General features: G+C 45.2%; 1 protein-coding gene across 1 annotated transcript in view; it reads right to left on the bottom strand.

The window, feature by feature from the left end:
• Positions 1-6,553, bottom strand: part of LOC135213142 (synaptotagmin-7-like) — a 40,865-nt gene that overhangs the window by 3,895 nt on the left and 30,417 nt on the right. The window lies entirely within an intron of this gene.

Genomic DNA, 6,553 nt, shown 5'->3' with positions numbered 1-6,553 from the left:
AAGAAGGAACCCAGGAACTTATTTTCTGTAATGATAGTACACTGCAAAAAAATGATTGTGCCTTGGAGTCAACGTACTTCTTAATGCACAAGACAGAATTTTATTGTATACTGAAAGAGAAATTTACAAGTATCACTACATAGTTCATTTGTAATATTGAAGACCCAAAATACACATTACACCAAAATGAGCAAGTCCAATAAAAATGGTTGATCCAAAAATAGTCTTAAACCTACAAACCTCCAGTAACTGAAGAAAGAAGGTATACCCTTACCAAAACCTAGGGTGGTGAAAGAAACTTCAGTCACAAGAAAAATCAAAAGTTCATTACAAACTAATTTGAAATTTTTCTGAAGGAATTCCATATAAATGCTCTCAAATGACAGAGAATTGTGATTGTAAAGTAACAAATGCATTTCAGTGATTGTAGAAAAATGGCATTTGATGTAGGAACATAGTTTGCATGATTTTTATAAGAGGGCAAACAAAGTCTGCACCTAGAAGGCCTGTCTGGAGTTTGGATCCATGTAATTTAAATGATTAGAATCATTTAGTATTTGCAGAAAGTGTCATTAAAAAGTTAATTTTCTCTATTCAGGTTAAAATCCTTATCTGACCCGAAAGTTGGCACGTCTGAGAGCCCAGAGAAAAAGAAGAAGCATAAAAAGAGAAAGAACGAGGATGTCTTCATTGAAGAACCAAAGAAAACAAGGAAGAGTAGAGTTGTTGATGAGGAATATTGACAAGAAGTGAAAGTAGGAAAGGGGAAAATGTTGAGAAGTGTAGGATTAAAAGGGTCAAGTCGAAGACATGGAGTGTTCCAAAAGACAGAAAGGTCACCGGAGAGAGGAGTCTGAAGATTCAGATGAAGACAACGAAGAGCAGCGATAAAAAGATTGCCAGCTCAAAGAAGACAAAAGCCCAGCTCGTCAGGCTCGTCAGAAGCTGAGGGATTCTTGCCAGAGTTCTGATGTTGAGGTTGTCAAGGTAGAGGAGGTGAAGAAAGGGAGGAGAAAAAGGCAACAATCTGTAGAACCCAGTGAAAGTGAAAGTGAGGTAGTACATGATGAAGAGGTTGACGTTTCAAAGCCTACAAAGAGGCAATCTCTCAGAAAATACAAAAACAATGATCAGATGTCAGCAGGTCATATGCTGAAAGAGACCCGACAGTCAGTAGAATCCTGTGAGACTGTGGCAACTACGTCATCAAAGAGGCACAAAGAGGGAGAGCTTTACAGACAATATGTCTGTAACATCAACAAATGAAATAGAGAGTAGTTCTCCGAAAACAAGGAGGCACAAAAAAGGTGAGGTTAAAGAGAGTGAGGCGTTTTGGAAATAAGGATGAATGTTCAGTGGGAAACACAAGAAGAAATAAAAAGTTTACTGGATCCATTAACTGAAGATGAGATGGAAGTAGTAGACACTGAGATTGCTTTAAAGGAAGACGAGAAAGTTTCTCAAGAGAAGGAGGTGTCAACAAGCTGTTTTATTTATGTGGAAAGTGATGGAGACAGTTGACAATAGTAATGATAGTGGAGATTTATGTACAGAAAGCAGAGAGTCAAGTCCAGTTGTCTCTCCTGTGGATGAGCTTTATAAACCTGGCCCCAAGAGCAGGAAACGACGTAAACGTAGCAGAACGAGGAAAACGTCTGTTCCATTTGAGGCTAAAGAAGAGGCTTCTGTTAGTCATGCAACCCCTTGTTCGAGTGCCTGTAACTCTTCTACTACAAACGTGAATTATAGGAATAATGTCTCATCATCTAGCATGAATAAGCACATTATTTTGGGAGTGAAGATGAAGAGGAAGTAACATCTTACAATAATTCCTGTGAAGGGAATGACATAGAAATAGTTGGACAAGTTACAAGACCATCTGGAATTGGTTTCAGAATCCTTTGGGTTTTCAGAACCAGGGTGTCATTGATGTAGAAGGAGAGGATGTGTTCAGAGGTCTCGTTGATGCTCATGATTTAAATATCTCGGCAGAAACACTAAGTAACCTAAGAAGGATGAGTGAGCAGAGCACCCTTACAGTTGTCCAAGTAACCTCAAAGACTGAATCTGTAACCACCCAGACTTTCACTCTGACCCAACATGCCCACACAGACTGATTTCGTGGCCCTCCCCATCCCCAGTTCATCAGAGCTTTGAGGTTGGTGAGAATACAAAAGAAGACATTTCACAATTTGCTCTCCCTTCAAGACCGTATGGAGCCTTTGGTTTAAAATCCAGGGAAATGAACATGTTCTTAGATGAGGAAGAAGAAGAGCAGGTGGATTTGCAGGCAGAAGTTCCAGATGCTACTGAAAGTTCATGCCCGCTGCATCCACAGACTTCCCTCAAAAGAGTTCAGGCAGAGAATCTAATGGGTCTGGCAATTCTGGTCTATCCGATATACTGGATAAGGAAGGTTCTCCAGTAGATGAAAGACCTGGCCCATCAACTAGGTCATCTAAAAAGTCTGCGCCCCGACCACCTACAGCATTAGGGAGGTTTTTGTCAAGCCTAAGAAATACAGACTCTTCCAGGAGGTAGTAGAGTAAAGAGAGGAAACTTGCCGGCAATGTCCTGTCCCGAGGAGGCCCCTCGGGATAGTGCCATCACAAGTCACCCTGACAGATCCAGAAAATTCTCATCTTGTAACCCCAAGTAAATTGGATGAGGAAGGGGCTGACGATAAAACAGGAGGGATCACGGCAAAAGCGATGCAAAGTCTGCTGTATATGATGAAACTGTGAAGGAGATATATTAACAAACCTAACAGAAGAATTGAAAGGAGACCTGTTGAAAGAAGTAGAGGTAAGGTTGTTCTCTGTTTATACATTAGTTCGTTCTAGCCTAATGAAACTAAAGATACAAGCTTTTTGTTATAATTTTTCATGTGCACGCATTGTGAATCTTTGTGTTTTTCTGATTTTGAAGCATGGGTTTTAATGGGACATTGAACCATTAGGGAAGAGTAGTTCATCTTTTGCATTGCTGCTAATTTGTGACAAAGGTACCCAAAATCAGAGCATCCTAATTGGCAAAAAGAAGCTTAAAGAGTCCATAAGCTGGCACCCCTGGCTAGAGGAAGCCTGTATACTCATGATTGCAGGAAGGAAACATATATTTCTACCTGACAAGTGTACTTTGTAGATGGTGCTAGTTTTGAACCTAGCTCACCCTTGTAGAGAGAAACAGTGCTGGACATCAAAGTTCAGAGGGCAACATCATATTTCTGCACACCATCTTTTTGGGCATTAAGTTCATCCTGGATGATGAGAGAGACAGGCTTGATACTATGTTGAAACATAATTTCTTTCTCAGCTATACCTCCACTTGAGTTTTTTTGTACATGAAAACTTACCCAGCAGATATATACTTAGCTATAGACTCGGTCGTCCCGACAGAATTTCAAAACTCGCGGCACAGCGACAGGTAGGTCAGGTTGATCCACCATTCCCGCCGCTGGGTGGCGGGGTCTGGAACCATTCCCGTTTTCTAAGCCATAATTTCTCTGTCGGTTGAACGGACAACACCTATTGTTCGTTCCTCCATCTTGGATTTCTACTCGTTTGCCAAGAATTTGGATTGGTTTTGGTGACGTATTCTGTTTTTTCTGTGGCTTGGCATACGCTTATTGTGGGACTGTTTTTCGACTTTGGTTTTGACTACTCTTTTCACGATGTCTGACGCTAAGGCTTCACCTATGTTTTAGAGTTTGTAGTAGGGAAGGTTGCAAGGTTAGGCTGCCGAAATCGGCAGTAGATCCTCATAGTATTTGCGCTAAATGCAGAGAGAATTAATGTTCTTTTAATAATACCTGTGTTGAGTGCGAGAACCTAACAGAGCTTGAATGGAAGGAGGTTTATCTTCATATGTTAGGAAACTTGAGAGAGATAGAGTAAGGAAGGCTTCAGCTAGGTCATCTAGTAGATCTTGTTCTCTAGAACAAGAGGTTAACTCTCCTACTAACGATTTTCCCTTAGCCTCAGCTGCTTCTCCCTGTTCTGAATCCAAAGATTCTTCTTCAGAGAGGGAAAATGTAAAAGCTTCCATCAAGAAACTTCAAGCTCAGTTACGAGCTCTAAATGAAGGTAAGAGTGGTGATAGTGACTTGTGCAGTGTCCCCAGTGCAGTGGAGGGGGCGTCTGGACCGGTTCCTCATTGTCTCCTAGGCCTAGACCGCTTCCAAACTCCCAGGACCAGGGGAGGAGGATGTCGAAAGCCGCAGGGAGGATGCAGAAACATCCCCAATGGTCAGGCGTCCCTCGGCAGATCCTGTTGTAAAGTCCCAGGCTGCCTCGGATTGCCGCAGAAAAGGCGTCCTAAGGAGTGTTTTTCGGCCTCAGACTCTTCCTCTCTAAACGAGGATGGAGTTCGGCCTCTCTTTCGCGCCCTTTGAAGAGAGCATGGAAGGCTCCTAAAGGAGACGCGGGCTGATTCCAGCCCACCAGAGCGTTTTCCCGAGAATGGCCTTCGGTGTCTAAGAAGACGAGACAAGAGGAGGCCCTCTCTTCAGGATCTACGAAGAAGTTTCTGATAAATCTGCAAGAGCAGTTAGCCTCTTTAGTAGGCTCCTTTGCTAAGGATTCGACAAGGAGGAAAGATGTTTCGCTCCTGTTAAGAGTTCCGCTAAGCGCCCCTCTTCGTATAGGAGAGAACCTCACAATTCCAGGGCGTTTAATCGCCTTCGTCGAGAGACTCGTCCGACAGGAGTTGTTCTCCTGAGAGGAGAGTTCTTTCGCCCTATAGGCTTTCTTCTCCAAAGCGCCCTATGACGGGTAAGGCTTTGAATCCTGGTAGACAGGAAGAACGTAGCCTCTCTCCTATGAGACGCCGCGAATCGAGCAGAAGTCTCGATCGGTTTAGGTTCAAGGAACCGGAAGATAGACTAAACCGATTTAGGTATCAGGATCCTTTGGGTCTACAGGACCAGGAGCCAGGCAGGCGCAAAGAGGCAGCGAGACGCAAGAAAGGGCGTCAAGAGCCTCTCAAACCACAGGATTAGGACGTCAGGAGTCTGCTAGTAAAGCAGCCAGGAATCAGGACGCCATGAGTCAGGACGCCAGGAGTCAGCGCCAGGATGTCAGGACGCCATGAGTCAGGGCGCCAGGAGTCAGGGCGCCAGGAGTCAGGATGCCAGGAGTACGTTAGGCGTCAAGAGTTAGGGCGCCAAGAGCCTGTTAAGCGTCAGGAATCAGGGCGCAGGGATCTTTTCAAGCGCCCTGAATCAGGGCGCCAGGAGCCTATCAAGCGCCGCGAGTCTGGCGAACCGCAAGGGCCTAGACAACAAGAGTCTAGTAGGCGCAAGAGTGTTTCGGACCGACAGGAGCCTCATTCTTCGTATAGAAGTTCGAACGTTCAGTGCTACCCCTTCTCGGGAAAGGAGTTCTTCTCCCGGGAAGAGCCCGATCACTCCCAAACGGTCTCCTTCAGTGGATCCGTTGGAACAGGTATCGGAAGAGGAGGAGCCCGTAGATGTAGCAGTTTCTGACTACAAGAGGCTCTCTCTTTTGCTGCTCAAGGAGTTCGGAGACTCCCTTCATCCTGCTGACCCTCCTTCACCAGGATCTTTGATGTCGAGCACAAAAGCTCACAAGTCGTCTTCCTTCGTCAAGATGCGCCCTGCTCTTTGTATGAAAAAGGCCTTAAAGACCTTTTCAGAGTGGTTGACTTCCAGAAGGGAAGCGGGCATAACAGTTTTTTCCTGCCCTCCTTCCAAGTTAAACAGGTAAACCAGGAAGGTGGTACGAGACCTAAGGAACCTATGGGGTTAGGCCTCCCTTCATCCGCAGACGCGGATTTCGCTTCTTTAGTGGACTCTTCCAGGAGGAAGTCTTTGCTTTCTGCCTAAAGCAACATGGGCATGTGTGAGGCTGGACCACCTTCTAAAGGGCCTCTTTAAGACCCTGGAAGTCTTCAACTTCATGGACTGGGCTTTGGGAGCGTTAGCTAAGAGAGCTCAGGACACTGACTTTGTCTCCATGGAGGAACTTTCAAGCGCCTGGCTTGCTTGGACAGACGCGGTTATGGACGGTTCCGTAGAAGTTGCCTCGCTTTTCGGAACGGGAGTCTTAAAGAAGAGATCGGTCTTTAGCTCTTTTCTAGCAAGAGCCGTATCACCCTTACAGAGAAACATCTCTTCTTTTTGCACCTTTGTCCCCTCATCTGTTCCACAGGAGACTGTTAAAGAGGTTGCTAAATCTCTTACGGAGAAGGCAATCAGGCTCTCTCACTCACTCAGCCAAGAAGTTTAGGCCGGCCAGTGCCTATCGAGAAAAAGAGAGACCCTCTTTTGTACAGCCCTTTCGAGGTGCCTCCTCTTCTAGGACCCCTCTTAGAGGTCGCAGACCAGATAGAAGGAGTAGACCATCTAGAAGGTCCTTCGGGAAGTCTAGATGAGCAGGGAGTCCTCTAGACAAAAGTAGGCGCCAGACTACTCCACTTTGCAAAAGTCTGGGCGCAGAAGGGAGCGGACTCTTGGTCCCTCTCGATCCTGAAAAAAGGATTACTTTATCCCCTTCAGGGAAAATCCTCCCTTGACGACAACTCCAAGGGAGTT

The sequence above is a fragment of the Macrobrachium nipponense genome, chromosome 42, assembly GCF_015104395.2.
Source record: "Macrobrachium nipponense isolate FS-2020 chromosome 42, ASM1510439v2, whole genome shotgun sequence".
Classification (NCBI taxonomy): domain Eukaryota; kingdom Metazoa; phylum Arthropoda; class Malacostraca; order Decapoda; family Palaemonidae; genus Macrobrachium; species Macrobrachium nipponense.
This window is presented reverse-complemented; position numbering and strand designations above follow the sequence as displayed.